The 14,292-nt window shown below is 35.5% G+C and overlaps 1 pseudogene; it reads right to left on the minus strand.

Annotated features, from left to right (window-relative positions):
- Nucleotides 1–1,006: 1,006 nt before the first annotated feature.
- On the minus strand, nt 1,007–3,844 carry LOC120182263 (annotated as a pseudogene).
- Nucleotides 3,845–14,292: the final 10,448 nt, after the last annotated feature.

A 14,292-nucleotide genomic window follows, 5' to 3' on the forward strand; every position in this document is an offset into this window, starting at 1 on the left:
GACAGCTTAAGGTTACTGCAGAAGAAAAGTTCCAGCCTACAAATATATAGTTGAGTCATATTGTATATGTAAGCTTGGATTATATCTATGATAATATTCTAAATTAGTTGCTTATTGCTTCGTCCTATTCGACCAATTGATTATTTTAAATTGGCTTAAATACACAAAATGTTCTTAACTTATGTCCGTTTTTACACATTAGTGTCTGACGTTTATTTCATTCCAGTTTTGTGCCTAACGATTCATTTTGTTATTCAAAATGGGTCAAGTCGTGACGGACCGTTAGTTTTCTCTGTTAAGTAGCACGTGCCATAATATCGTAATTTTGATTTTTTTAATAAATATTAAAAATATTATTATATTTATTAAAAAAAAGCATCTCTTTTAAATTACAAAAAACCTCAAAATCCCGAAAATCCCCAAATCCTAAAATTAACCAGCCGTCGCCGCCTTTTCTGGCCACGACCACCGCCGTCAACGTAGTCCTTGTCATCATCCTAGGTATAAGTCTACGTAGTTGTTGTCGGTTGGTCGTCAAAATCGATTGGGATTGCGATTTTCATCCTAGGATTCGTGAAGTATAAAACGTCGATCGACCGTTGATCAGTCACGATTTCATAGGGGTTTTGGTCGTGGGGGAAGGTGAGGCCGGGTGGAGCTTCATCGACAGACGGTTGACGTGGATTTAGGTGTTGAAATGAAGTTTTTCAAAATTTTGGGGTTATTTCAAATTGTTACATGTGCCGCTTAACCAAGAAAATTCAAATAGCATTTTTGTAAGCCCCCTTAGCACTGTTTTCTCTGTCCACAAAACTCGAAATCTAGATCTTTGTTTGCTAACCGAGATTGCTACATTGTTGTTTCACAGGCTGTTGAATGAAACCCATGTTTACACCGAGGAAAACGCAAGATTTATACCTCGACATGGATTGGGAAACCACTTTTGAGATTTGCAGGGCCTTAATATGGAGAGGGAAGTTGTAAATAAAAGATAGCATCGAAAAGAACTTTGCTTCAAAGAAATCAGTCATCAATTGTTGGGGAAAATGTTGGTTTTTGATTTTAAGACAATTTATGTGTTTGGATTTGTGTTGTTTTCACAGATCTAGTTGCAATGAAACTAAATGCATGAAAGCTTCTTTTATTTGTAAAATCTAACAGATTCTACCAGTCCAAAAGTCCATACATATAATACAAGCTTACATAGCAAATATGACTCAACTATGTATATAGGTTTTCATTGCCACTCTAGGTCAAGCTCTGAAAACTATCTGCAACACACAATAAGGATCAGGCGGTCGTGTATGTCGCGTCCGGCCTGTCTTGATAGACTTGGTTGAGATTCACATGTTGGGGGAGGAGATTGTATCTTATGCCCAGTTCCTCGAAAATTCTCTTCAGTTCGATGATCAAATCGGTTCTACGCATGTTCTTCTCTCTAAAGTCCTGGAAGTTCATAGTATGATTGCAGTATAGAGCCATCTTTAACTTATTAACGTTCTCGATCTCCTTCACCACCACAAGGTGGTTAGGATACCATACGGTACTATTGGCCTCCAAATGCCTGCAGATTTGACATGTCGGAACGAATGCATAAACCGTTATGTTCCATGAACATATTCTTGTGTGTACTAAAGAAGAGATGAAGCTATATTCAACTTACTTCCTTATTTCTTCTTTCAGCCTGCCGATGGTCTTCGCCGGTGTCATAAAATCAATAGCGAACTCTATGACATCACCCATATCAGGGCTTCTGTAATAGTTGCTGATGGGCTTTGTGGCCAAAACAGAGTTCGGGTAGTACACCTTTTCGTTATTGAGCTTCAAGAAGACGGTCGTTAAGATGTTCATCTCCTCTACCAACAACTATGAGTTACCAAGTGATCAAGAGCATGGTTAGTAATATAATTTTTTTTTTTGCAGAAATGCATACAGGAGCATATGCTCTTTCAATAGTTTACCTGAACACCATCAACCACACAACGATCGCCAACATCGAATGGATGCATCACGAATACGAAAATTATGGCTTCAAATATAGTCTTGCAGGTATTTCCAAACATAAAAGCTGCAACTACCAGCTGAGATGAAAGCAGAAAAAGCACTTTCATGGTTGCAATTTCCGTCAACAGAAGCCATATAACAACGGTAAGAACAACCAGGATCGCTGTCACCAATTTATTCAATTGTTTTACAGCTGTTTTGGTGTCACTCAAAGCATGTGCTAGTGTTTTCCGATCCTTGTAAACCTTTATCTGTATGAAATAACACAAAACAAGCATGTTAAACAACTGTGAAGTCATATGCATTGGAGTTTCATATAGAACTCTTACCACCCAGTTTGAGAAACTTTTTCTGTCAATTTTTCCGGTGTTTGATCCTTCAAACAACGGAAACACAAGCTCCACCTCCTCTTTGATCATGAACCTTAAAAGGTCATGTTCGGCGATGTAACTGATCATGAAGAACATATAGTTAGTGGCAACCAATGGAAAAACAAGATCAAAAGAAGCATCAAGAACAGCTAGTTTTTGAACCTGTGGTTGTGATTACTATCGTGTCTAGCAACGTTGTAGAAAATCTGATGAGCGGAAAACTGTGCCTCCTCCTCATTAGTGATTTCTTTATCTGTTTGTTCACTGCCTTCCTCATAAGTATTTTCGTCCAAGGAATAGGAGATTGTGGAAAGCCCCGAAGTGGTGATAGCATCAACCAACACCTTCATGTGCCAAGAAGAAACTTTTTCTTTCTTCAATTTATGGACCTTTCCATGTCAATCAATTTTTTGGTTTTAGCTCCTTTACCCTTTTTGGCATTGCTAATTGTCAAATGAGCCGTTGTTTTTTCATCGGTCTCCATTAGCGGTCGTCCCGAAAGGGTCCGAAGTATGTAGTGATGGAAGACAGATTCTTGTATTCTGTCAAAGAATTTGTTCATATGGAAGTTGGAGGCCAGTATCTTTAACAACAATGTCTTCAACAACCACAAGAAAGCTCCGATGAGAACGCTTACAAGAGTATACGTTACGTAATCTAGAATCTTTGTAGCGGTCTTTGACCTCTCAACATCAAGAAACAGAAGAACCCAAGTAACAAGAACTAAGCTCAACCATATGAACACTTGCACACTGGTCTTCAAACCGTGAATGAAATACAGCACTTTCTTCCTTAGCAGAAAGTTGATCTCGATCAAGAAGACGACGAGACGCATAAACCAACGAGTAACCAACATACCACAGAATATAACGATCACAAGAACACACCATTTCCAAGTTTTCAAGCCCCAAAAATGGTGGCTCTTCAGTTTATCTACGGTTAAGCTAGCAATTAAGCATGCCAAGAGTAACAAAAATATGAACCACTCAATCACACCTTAGGTTTCACTCCCTTAAGCTTCTCATTATGCAGCTTAACTTTCTTATTATCTCTTCGTATTCTGTGTTTTCTCCATTGGGGCCTGTAGAGCCCATCGATAACGTCTTCGAAACGGCGGAATCGGCCAGTGTAATTCGTCCCAACTTGTTATCAGGGGAGGCCTTACTAAAGGAATGTCTATAAGGTGAGTTACCACCAACTTGTTCTTGATTAGCTAAACCATTCTCTTCCATTTTATCAGTTTCAACAAGATAAGATTGTTCCCCGAATCTCGATTTCGGTTTCGAAAACGATCTTATTCGAGTAAAAGGGGTCTCATTACCTGCAATTGGGACCTTCGGTGGCTTGTTTGCAGCTAGACCAAATGCTCTGGCATTGTGTTTGGGGTCCAATGTCTCTGGTTCCTTTGGCCCTGCACCAGGAACATTAATCACCACTTCTCCTTCTTCACTGCTCGTCTTCTCCGCCATGCCTCGACCTTTGAACCGAAACCCTGAACAAGAAGTAAACCAAAAACATTGATGATCAATTTCCATGAGGATCATATGATCAGACTTGCATTTAGGAATAAAAAATGAAACTTTACGTTGAAAAATGCAAGCTTTCTTTATGAGGATATTAAAGAAACTTCGAAACTCTCATTAAATGATACCCTTTACAGAAAACGAACAATCATCAAGTTTCACCATTCTAAACCTGCAGATAATCATGAGAGTTTATTAACTCTTACCTCTTTAGTACAAAGGTATAAAGAAAAGCAGGAGAAACAAACAAAAGGAAAAGGATTACGAGCTATGTTTAGTTGAGACAATGATGGACAACCACTTAGACCCGTCTCTCTCACTTTACAGGCCAAGAAAATAGATTGTGGAGTGTGAGTCAAGAAGGTGAAGAACCAAGACTCAGAATTTTAACCATGGTAAAACCTGTAATTGTACCCCACTTGTTTGTAGGTAGAGGAGACGTTATATATGGCACATCCAATTTCAATCGGTATAAAATTCTAATTTTACATATTTTTAAGATAGTTTGACTTGCAAAATCAAAGATTAATAGTAGAAAATAAGAGGATATTTATTGAGAAAATAGCAATGAGTTAATCTCAGCCTTTGATTCTTCCCATTCTGCGATCTTAAAATTCATAGGGTGAGATTAACTTCTTATTTTTCCCCAATGAATATCTTCTCATTTTCTACAGTTAATCACAACATTTAATTTTCGTTTATCTAACGATCTTAAAAAGATATAAAATTTATTAGTTTTACACTATGTAATTAGATGTTAGCTATATATATATATATACACATGTTTATATTCATCTTAGAATCATAACTTTCTTTTTTCCCCGAATGACATACATATAATAATTCCATAATGTTTTAATTATAGGGTAAACTATTCCATTAATCACTTAATTATTTACCATTTTATTTTTACCTACGTTATTTCAATTTTATTAATTCGATCACCTGCTTATTTAGTTGTATACAATCAAACTACTTGCTATTAAAATCCAAACAACGCATATGACGTGTATTTTTCTTTATTTTCGTTATTCCACGTTGGATATACTTAGTGATCACTTCATAATGCCACGTAAAAACACTTGTTTAAGTTTTTTTATTATATAAAGGACTATAAACCACTTTTAAGAAAGGCTTTTCTTTATTTTTAAACCCTAAATAAGTTGCTAAAAAAAAGAACACAAACAATAAAGTGAAAGAAGAAAAAGAGAAGATTGAAAAACAAAAAAAATACAAAAAATACGAACTGATTGTGCTTTTGTGGAGTTCTTTCTACGGGAATTCAAATAGAAAGGTGTTGAGTTAATCGAATGACGAAATTGGCCAAGAGGGGGGTGAATTGGCAATAAAAATTTTGTGGAAGCTTTTGCAGAAAATTGAAAATAATTGCACAGCGATTTACAGTGGTTCGACTTTCTCAAACAAAGTCTACGTCCACTACCTTAGCTATCCACACTAAGGATTTTCCAACAAATTCACTAATTTGTTCTTTCTTTTGAGGCCAAAGAGATAACCTTACAATTCCCTCAAGAGTATACCCCAACTCTTGAGAACACTCTTTTCTCAAAGAGAAGATTACAAATTTGCAAACTTACAAGAAAACCTCACAAGGTAAGATGTTTGCACAATTCTAGAACAAAGAAAAGAACACTCAAAGATGAATACAACTGAGCACAAAAAGTGTTCTTGAAAGAAAAATGAATATTGAATGAAAATGGGCTTGAAATGCTCAAACTTGAGGTTTGATGCTTTCTCTTTGATTCTCTCTTGATTCTAGTTGCTTGATGTTTCTTGTTATTGATCAATGGCTTCTAAGCTTGCTTAAATACACCTAGGATCACTTCTGAACGTTGGGGATAATTAGAGAAGATATAGCCGTTTTAGTGTGAAAACATTTAATAAAACAGCTTGGACAGTGGGGGGAATCGGTTCCCTCTCATAGGGAATCGGTTCCCTAAGTGTAAAATTCAAATATTTCGACCGTTGAACAGGGGGGAATCGGTACCCCCTTGGGGGGGAATCGGTTCCCTCCGAGCATTCTGGAAATCTCGGAGCCAAACCATTCAGGGGGGAATCGGTTCCTCCTATGGGGGGGAATCGGTTCCCTCTGAGCAATCTGGAATTTTTGGCTTTGAATTGGTTCGAAATACTTTGTAAAATTATTTTGAAATTGTTTTATGATTAAAACTTAATTTTACACTTAAGTAAGGATCAAAAATGATTTTTGAAATATTTGGAGTAATGTTTTGATATTCTAATAGTTATATCGAATATACTTAGAAAATCATTTGGAAAATCTTAAAATCCATTTAACTTAATTTGTTATATCGAAATATTAAAATGTTTCAACAATCTCCCCCTTTTGATATAACAAAACATTTTAGTAATTTTAAGATTTTTGAAATCAAGTTTTGAAATTAGAAATTACTCCCCCTTACTTTAACACTTTACTCCCCCTTACTTTAACACTTATTCTTCTCCCCCTTTTGTTAAATCAAAAAGACATTATAAAACAAGGTTTTGAAAATCATTTAGCCAATTGATTTATTAATTATAAGATTAAGCTGCTAAGATCACAATCAAAAGAGAGGTTAGCCATTAGTTTCATAAATCAATATTCATAAATAATGTGATATGGTAAAATTGGTCATATTGCTAATGATAATGTAAATGATGCAAAAATGAATAAAACACACCAACATATAAGTTCACACCATTCATATATCCAAAATCCAACAATCCACAAAATCAAACAAATTAAAATGTTGAAACAATATTCATTTTGTTCAAAGTTTTAAAGCTAAACATAAAATCAAGCATCCGGATCGGTAGGAGGAAAACGGGCTCGCATAGCGGCCATCTCGTGTGTGAGTTCATTGATACGAGCGTTAGTAGATTCATTGTTTGCACGCATCTCCCGAAGAATCTCTAATTGTTGAGCTCCCATTGTGGATAAATGAGACTCTATAGAGGAAAAGCGCGAGTCCATGGTAGCGTATCGGAAATCGAATGTCTCCATAAAGGATTGAAAATATGGAGGCATTTGATGCGTTTGTTGTGCTTGCTCCTCGGGCTGCTCTTCGGGTTGTTCAGGTTCTTCTTCATCTTCATCAATATCCCTCATTAATTGTTCAAACTCGGGATCTTCGTCAGCCTCGGGTGGAGCTTGTGAAGAACTAGCTCCCGGAGTAGAAGAACGAACCCATTCACCGGTTTCTTTGTCCTTTACCCATCCCGCTCTCGTTAAGGAAAGAAGATTTATTTGTTTCTTAAGAGGAAAAACGGCATCTAGACCGACTCTAAGCCCAGCTTTGGAAAACAGATTACTCAAAAAGCAACCGTAAACTAGAGATGAACAGTGTTTCTTGTTAGGAACAAGATTTACGGTTTCAACAATTTCAGCAAAAATAATCTGAGGTAGGTTAATTTTAATACGGTTTTCGAAACAATGTAACCACCAAAGATCCAAAGCTCTAAGAGTAGAATAACGACCTCCGGATGGTCGAAACCACCAAGAAATCATTAGATGAAGAAAACGCTCATGTAGGTCTAAGACACTCGCACTATCTCTTCTTTTGTAACGAGAACCTAAAATTTGTTTTTCATTCGAGATACCATCATATCTAATCCAAATGTATTGGCTATATATGCCGGGTCAATATATAAGAATTGTCCTAGGAGGTAGGAACGAATTCCTATGGTTTCGGTTTCAGCTTGGTTTTTAATACATACGGCATTAGAGTAGAATATACGAACAAGTTGATGGTAAACGATGGGTTCAAGATCAAATAGTTTATCAAATTTCCATTCTTGTAAAATGGGAAGATATTTAAAATCGATAGCTAACATAGCTTGACGAGAAGGAATACGTTCTTCCCGGATTTTGTAAGAATCGAAATATTGATAATACCAATATCGGTGATTTCTAGACCCAGGATGATTGAAACACGAATTTTGGATAGTCAAGTTAGGATCAGTGGGATTGGGATTAGAAATTGGAATAGAATGAGGATTTGGAGGTGGATTTGGTTGACGACTAGAACGACTAGATGAAGACCTAGGACGTTTAGGATTTGACATGGTGAAGGAAATCGGAATAGATATAATAACCTGCAATTTAAAACAAGTGTATGCAATTCAATTAATCCCAAAACTCAAATGAGTCCTCAATATTTCAAGATTCTCTAAATCAATCCTAATGGGCAAAGTTTTTGAAAAACTTTTGAAAAATATGGTTTTGAGAAACAATATATGTATAGTTTTTCATAACAACAATATAATTTGATCAAAACACAATAATTTGAAAAATATCATTTTTTATTATTATTTCGAAAATTTTAAAAAATTTGAAAAATTCTTGTGTTTTTGATGAAATTAGTTGTAACATCTAGTTTCTAATCACTAAATAATCAATGCCCGATCACTATTTCAACCTAGAACTAATTGAAACTAATCCTATGTTCAAAAATAATGAAATAAAGAGTTTAGAAAAATTTACCTTGAAATATGAAGATTGAGGGGATTTAGATGTTGTTTGCACGATTTTAATGATTCCAACAGGTTTGGAAGATGATTTATGAAGCAAATTCCGATTAATATCGTTGATTTGAGGCAAAAATGGAGATTTGAGGGGTTTAGAGGGTGAGAACGGCGGAAGATATAATAAAATGAGGGTTTGGGATTTTGGGTCTGTTCGATTTTAACAGAACCCCAGGGGGGTATCGATTCCCCTGTGGGGGGAATCGGTTCCCCTTCAAAGGGGAATCGGTTCCCTCAGGGGGGGATCGATTCCCTCTGCACCAAAATGCTAAAATCCGAATTTTAAGCACAAAATGCTAAATTAATCTTTTCTAGTGGTATTGGCAACTCATATATCAAACATTAATTATGTTCAAATAATTAAATTAATCTTTAATTGATTTTTGAACATAAAATTAATTTTCATTAAGAATCACAAACTCCCCCTAACTAATAGCAAGAATGCAATCAAAAATTATTATTATAAGCATTTTTCAAGCTTTATTAAAAGTGCTAAAATTATTTTAAACACTAAGTGAAGATAGGTTGGTCAAACCTAATTCTCTCCTAAGTGTCCAAAATCTTTCCTTGTCTAAGGGTTTGTAAAGATATCCGCTAATTGGTGCAAAGTATCAACAAATTCTAGAACTACATCTTCCTTAGTGACATGGTCTCTAATGAAGTGATGTCTTATTTCAATGTGCTTAGTTCTAGAGTGTTGGATGGGATTTTTAGTGAGACAAATAGCACTAGTATTGTCACACTTGATAGGAATAGTACCTACTTCAATTCCATAATCAAAAAGTTGTTGTTTCATCCATAAAACTTGTGCACAGCAACTACCGGCTGAAATGTATTCCGCTTCAGTGGTAGATAATGCAACACAATTTTGTTTCTTTGAAAACCAAGAAATCAGCATATTTCCAAGGAATTGGCAAGTACCGGAGGTGCTTTTCCTATCTAATTTGCATCCTCCATAATCCGCATCAGAAAAGCATGCAAGCTAAAACTAGAGTCTCTAGGATACCAAAGTCCTAAACTAGGAGTGTCCTTAAGGTATCTAAAGATTCTCTTAACAGCTAGTAAATGTGATTCCTTAGGACATGATTGAAATCTAGCACATAAGCAAACACTAAACATAATGTCCGGTCTACTTGCAGTTAGATAAAGCAAAGAGCCAATCATTGACCTATATAATTTAACATCTACACATTTACCTCCTTCATCTAAGTCAAGCTTTGTTGAAGAGCTCATTGGAGTGTTATGAGGTTTCCCATTTTCCAGTCCAAACTTCTTGAGCATATCTTTGACGTACTTAGCTTGATTAATGAAGATGCCATCTTTTCTTTGCTTGATTTGGAGTCCCAAGAAAAATGAGAGCTCCCCCATCATGCTCATCTCAAACTCACTTTGCATTAGCTTAGAAAATTCTTGGCAAAGAACATCATTAGTAGAACCAAATATTATATCATCAACATAAATTTGAACTACTAATAAATATTTACCTTTTCTCTTTAAAACAATGTAGTGTCAACCTTTCCTTTTAAAAAATCTTTTTCAATTAAAAAATTTGACAATCTTTCATACCAAGCTCTAGGAGCTTGTTTTAAACCATAAAGAGCTTTTGTCAATTTTAAAACATGATCCGGAAAATTTGAATCTTCAAAACCTGGAGGTTGTTCCACGTACACTTCTTCTTTTATAAAACCATTTAAAAATGCACTTTTAACATCCATTTGATATAATTTAAATTCATTGAAACATGCAAATGCTAATAACATTCTAATTGCTTCCATCCTAGCTACGGGAGCGTATGTTTCATCATAGTCTATGCCTTCTTCTTGAGTATAGCCTTGAGCAACAAGTCTAGCCTTGTTCCTCACTATATTACCACTTTCATCAAGTTTATTTCTAAAAACCCATCTAGTACCTACAGTAGATTTATTACTAGGCCTTTCAACTAATGTCCATACTTTACTTCTCTCAAATTGATTTAATTCTTCTTGCATAGCCATAATCCAATGTTCATCTTTTAATGCTTCTTTGATGTTCTTAGGCTCTATGCATGAAATAAATGCAACATAATTACAGATATTTCTAAGAGAGATCGAGTAGTTACCCCTTTTGATGGATCACCTATAATTTCACCATCTTTGACATAGTTGTACTCTCTTGGAAAAGATACTTCCCTTTCTTCAATGGTTGGATTCTCGAGGGGATCATGAGTTTCCTCATCTTTTGTTTCTTCCTTGATGATGATTCTCCAATGTCATATCTAACGTCATTTGCTTGTACAATACCTACATCATCATTAACAGAAGAATCCTTCCTCGGAAGGGGATTATCATCGAAAACAACATGTATAGACTCTTCTACAACTAAAGTTCTTTTATTAAATACACGATAAGCTTTAGAGTTTAAGGAATAACCCAGAAAAATTCCTTCATCACTTTTAGCATCAAATTTACCAAGATTTTCTTTACCGTTGTTTAAAACAAAACATTTACATCCAAAAGGATGAAAATAGCTAATGTTAGGCTTTTTATTTTGAGAATTTCATATGGAGTTTTCTTTAAAATTGGCCTAATCATTACTCGATTTATAACATAACAAGCGGTATTTGTGGCTTCCGCCCAAAAATATTTTGGCAAATTATTTTCACAAAGCATGGTTCTAGCCATTTCTTCTAAAGTTCGATTTTTCCTCTCAACAACTCCATTTTGTTGAGGGGTTCTAGGTGCTGAAAAATTGTGGCTAATACCATTAGAATTACAAAACTCAATAAATCCAAGATTTTCAAATTCAGTTCCATGATCACTTCTAACACTAGTGATAGAGTATCCTTTTTCATTTTGGATTATTTTTGAAAATGTGATGAAATTTTCTAATGCTTCATCTTTAGTACTTAAGAATAGAACCCAAGTGTATCTAGAATAGTCATCTACCAAGACAAATGCATATTGTTTTCCTCCCAAGCTAGTAGTTCTAGTTGGCCCAAAAAGATCTAAATGGATCAATTGTAATACTCTACTAGTTGATACATCATTAATAGATTTAAAAGAAACTCGTCTTTGTTTTCCTTTAGCACAAGCATCACAGATTTTATCATTATCAAATTTAAGCTTAGGCAACCCTCGAACTAAATCACCTTGAATTAGCCGTTGCAAAACACTCATACTAGCATGACCTAGTCTCCTATGCCATAACCAACTATCATGCTCATCCTTAGCAACTAGGCATAAATTAGTCATATCAATAGAATCTAATGCACCATGTAAATGTTTTCCTATTCTATGACCAACAAGCATAATCCGATTAGATGCAATGTCAATGACTTTACAACCATTAATTTCAATAAGACATTGAATCCTTTATCGCATAATTGACTAATACTCAATAGATTATGCTTTAATCCATTCACATATAAAACATTCTTAATTTGTATGGAAGAGGTATTACCTATTGTACCAATACCTTCAATGTGACCTTTTGAATTGTCTCCAAAAGTCACTTCTCCTCCATTTTTGGCATTAAGCTCAATGAACCGGCTTTTGTCTCCGGTCATATGTCTTGAGCATCCACTATCAAGGTACCATGAGTTTGAATTTGTTTCCCGTGCCTTGTAGCAATGCTCCTTTCCCTACAAACATAGATTAATTTTTGATTTTTGGTACCCAAATTCTTTTGGGTCCATATTCATTAGTTTCCAAAATCCTAGTCCCTTTAGGTATCCATTTGTGTAGGATATTTTATCTTTAGTAGTAATGAGTTCTTTAGGAACCACACACTTCTAATGATTTTTCCATTAGAGGTTCTTTGGGGACCTCTATGATTGTAGTTTCTAAAACTTTTTCTAACAAAGTTGGATTTTGAATTTTCACCTTTTTCAAAATGTTTGTTCCAACTTTATCAAAAGAAGTTTTAAGATCATCAATTTTCTTTTGATGATCATCATTGATCTTTGAAAGTAAATTTTGCAAATCTAAATTTTTCTTTTCAAACTCTTCTAGTTTGATTTGCAAATTTTTGATTTTACTTTCAAGATCGTTGTGGTTTTGGATATGAGTTTGTTTTCATTTTTCAATTTTGAAACATCATTTTTATATTTTAAAAACAATTTCTCATAATCCGAAGCCAACCCATTGTACTCCTCAAATAACTCATCATAAGATAAATCATCAAAATCGGATGAGTTAGAGGTTACCTTAGAACTTCCCCGAATGCCATCAAGCACAAGTTTGCTACTTCTTGTTCCTCTTCATCGGAACCTTCTTCATCGCTCCATGTAGCCACATGAGCCTTGTGCTTATTCTTTGATTGACCCTTTTTCTTCAATTGTGGGCAATCATATTTGACATGCCCCGCTTTTTGCATTCATAGCAAATGATTGGGTCCTTCTCTTTTGGTTCATTTTTGAGGCCTTCGCTTCGTTTGAATTTTCTTCCTTGGTAAGGTCTCATCATTTTTCTGAACCGTTTGGCAAACAATGCCATTTCCTCGTCATCATCATCATTAGAATCACTCTCATCTTTTGTGGATTTGAGAGCAACTCCAATGTTTTTCTTCTTCTCCTTCTCCTTTGGTGTCTCTTCAACTTTATCAAGGTCCACCTCATCTTCAAGCATCATCTCATGAGTGAGGAGTGAACCGATAAGTTCTTCAAGAGTTAAGGACGATAGGTCCTTAGACTCGATGATTGCCGTCTTCTTTGATTGCCATGATTTTGGGAGGGAGTAGACTAACTTCCTCACAAGCTTTCATTTGAGATGATCTCTCCATATGATTTGAGACCATTGACAATCGTTGAAAATCTATCCGCATAGCTTTGATGTCTTCATTTGGTTTCATCCTGAATTTTCATAGCTATGCGTTAGAATACTAATTTTTGATTTCTTTACCTCATCTGTACCTTCAGTGTGACTTGAAGTTTGTCCCATATTTCTTTGGCGGTTGTACACGATGAAACTCTTCCGTATTCATCTGGTCCAAGAGCACAAAAAATAATATGGATGGCTTTGGAGTTGAGCTGGAACATTTTTGTCTCTCCTTCACTCCACAACCTTGGATGAGTGAGAGGTTTGATGTATCCTTCTTCTACAGCATTCCATGCTCCCATGTCACTTGCTTGAATAAAGTACATCATTCTATTCTTCCAATAGGCATAGTTAGCTCCATTGAAGAAAGGAGGCTTGTTGACGGGCATCGAATCGAGACCGGAATCGAAGTTTGAAGTGGAGGCCATTGATGACTTTGTAATCGATGTAACTCTTCCCGGATCGACTCAAGAGGCGATTAAACCTTCAAATGAGTTAGGCTCTGATGCCAATTGTTGAGTTAATCGAATGACGAAATTGGCCAAGAGGGGGGTGAATTGGCAATAAAAATTTGTGGAAGCTTTTGCAGAAAATTGAAAATAATTGCACAGCTTTACAGTGGTTCGACTTTCTCAAACAAAGTCTACGTCCACTACCTTAGCTATCCACACTAAGGATTTTCCAACAAATTCACTATTTGTTCTTTCTTTTGAGGCCAAAGAGATAACCTACAATTCCCTCAAGAGTATACCCCAACTCTTGAGAACACTCTTTCTCAAAAGAATTACAAATTTGCAAACTTACAAGAAAACCTCACAAGGTAAGATGTTTGCACAATTCTAGAACAAAGAAAAGAACACTCAAAGATGAATACAACTGAGCACAAAAAGTGTTCTTGAAAGCAAAATGAATATTGAATGAAAATGGGCTTGAAATGCTCAAACTTGAGGTTTGATGCTTTCTCTTTGATTCTGTCTTGATTCTAGTTGCTTGATGTTTCTTGTTATTGATCAATGGCTTCTAAGCTTGCTTAAATACACCTAGGATCACTTCTGAACGTTG

Source organism: Hibiscus syriacus, unplaced genomic scaffold (genome assembly GCF_006381635.1).
Source record: "Hibiscus syriacus cultivar Baekdansim isolate YM2019G1 unplaced genomic scaffold, ASM638163v2 tig00112634_pilon, whole genome shotgun sequence".
Taxonomy (NCBI): domain Eukaryota; kingdom Viridiplantae; phylum Streptophyta; class Magnoliopsida; order Malvales; family Malvaceae; genus Hibiscus; species Hibiscus syriacus.